The sequence below is a fragment of the Cibotium barometz genome, chromosome 35 (genome assembly GCF_041138505.1).
Source record: "Cibotium barometz isolate CiBa-2024 chromosome 35, ASM4113850v1, whole genome shotgun sequence".
NCBI classification, from domain to species: Eukaryota; Viridiplantae; Streptophyta; class Polypodiopsida; order Cyatheales; family Cibotiaceae; genus Cibotium; species Cibotium barometz.
Window position 1 is genome coordinate 15,381,657 of NC_141080.1, and position 2,315 is coordinate 15,383,971.

Sequence of the window (2,315 nt, forward strand, 5' to 3'; positions counted from 1 at the left end):
CAACTTCCATACAACCATAACCTTTAATTATGAATAAATATATACCTTTGCAATCAAAATTGATGTAAATCAAAGGCTCTATGCTTTCCTACCCACGTGTAGCCCTCCTACTACTGAGCTAACAAATGAGCCTACCTCTTGCGTGTGCTGAGACCAATTCAATATTGTTGGCAGTAATTTATGTGGAGACATATCTATTACAATCGATTTATGCATGTATGATAATAATGATACATCACGTAAGTGAGGTTTTACACACAATTTTAGACAACTTTGGGGATGTTTAATATTTTCCAAATTTTGCTCAATTTTCTTACAACAGTTTGCAACAACGTTCGTTCTTCTTTTACATTTGAAAATTGGATTTGTAATTTAAAGTGAACCCTACTGTTTTCTTTTGATGTTTACAAATGATCGTCTTGTAAAAAAAGACTGTTTATTATGTATATATTCACAAAAACCTTATTAAAACAATATTTCTACAACATATTTAAGCATATCTTTTCTCCATCAAAAATTTCATATGGACCTATCCACAAAGGACTCCCAAGACATTGAAAACATTTTCTTTATATTTTTAGTAAAACCAGTTGGGTTGAAGAAATAAAAAATATCTAATAAAAAATCCCCAAGGAATTTCGGATTGGAAATTTAAGATAATCAAGAATTGGGAACTACACTAGTACAAAATAAGATGTTAATCTCTCCAAGTGGGGGGGAAAATTTTAGTGTGAAATTAAGTGCAGGAAGTTTTACCCTTCAAATATTAGACAACGAAAAAAAGAACTGAACATATTTCAGACAACGAGAAAGAATTTAAATACTCATTAACATATACGACAACGAAAAATAATTTAAATACCCTTCATAAACTTATGAGAAGACGAAAAATAATTTAAATACTCATCCGTGTATTTGAAGCCCACTAAACAAGTCGATTACATGGCATAGATACCATGGGCCTTGATAATAGAAGTGAGCTTCTAATTATAATCTAGGTGTTAAAGATTCAACTTGAATTGACACTGGACATCATCTCAACAGAAGCTTTTTGTTATGTGCATGCTGCACACTTATTCTTAAAATCTAAACCCTACTCTACATATTTGAGTGGGCTGATGCCTTTTCTGCACACACAAAAAACATGTAATGATCAGTAAACTCGAAACAATGTCAATAGAAACTATTCAATGTTGATACAAAGTATATCATTGAGCTTCTTACCTAGTGGTATGGCTATCTTCTTCTTCTGGCTAGCATCAAGTTTATCGTCAAGTTTCTTCTCTTCATAAGGCAAAGTACACACAAATAGAAGGCAGCTATCACTACAGCAGTTCTTGTCTTTTGAGCATATCCCCCCAAAGGGTAAACAAGAAGGAGCAGCTTTGTCTGCACAAATGTTGTCCACATTATATGTAGGTGCACATATAATCATCAAAATAGAAAGCTCAGCAAACTCCCTTAGCTAAGCTCAACCTTGATCATTACGGAGTTTGGTGTTGATATCCACATTATATATAGGTGCACATGCAAATAATAGAAAATTAAACAACTTAGCATACCGCACCTATAGCTTAGCTTAGTCTTTGCAAGTAGGTGCCCACAAGGCATGGCATGATTCATGTGCTTCCATATTGTACAGTAAAGATAGCATGTTATTAAATTCAAAAGCTATCGAAGAAGAAAGTATAAGTGGGCTTGAATTTGCAGCACACAACCATACAACTACTAATTAGGATGGCTATATTTATATTACCTGGAATTGCTACCTTCTTTGTATCCACTATCATGGGAGCCTTGGGGCCGTACTTCTCCTCATAAGGCAAAGAGCATAGGAACAGAAGGCAACTGTCACTGCAGCAATCTCTATCCTTGGAGCAAACACCACCAATGGGCAGACAAGTAGGGGCTTTCTCTACATTTCACACATAAGGCAACGAAGGCGGCTTGGCTTTGAAGGTGCAAAATTATCTCACCACGGGCTTTGAATAAACACTTAGGAAGTCCAAATAATACGGACGGGCGCTTGTTCCTTGGACGTTATTACAAACGACGTCATCACCATTAGTATTATTTTTTGATGAAATAATACTTTAACAATACCGAATACATGTGGGAAGGATGCGAATTAATATTATGACCCTTCAATACTATAAATGATCATAGTGTTGTTGTAATTCTTGCCCATGCCAATGGCTTTCATCTTATTTTTCCAGCACTATCATGGTCATGGTCATGGTGTAAGGACCACCACTATCATGGTCATGGTGTAAGGATTAGGACATTAAAGCATATGATGTTATTGAATTATGTTA

The 2,315-nt window shown here is 35.1% G+C and overlaps 1 long non-coding RNA gene across 1 annotated transcript; it reads right to left on the reverse strand.

The window, feature by feature from the left end:
• Positions 1–881: 881 nt before the first annotated feature.
• LOC147618190 (uncharacterized) lies at positions 882–1,384 on the reverse strand. Its single transcript, XR_015262148.1, has 2 exons — positions 1,225–1,384; positions 882–1,127 (listed from the first exon to the last, which is right to left on the reverse strand). It is a non-coding gene; the product is annotated as an uncharacterized LOC147618190 (long non-coding RNA).
• Positions 1,385–2,315: the final 931 nt, after the last annotated feature.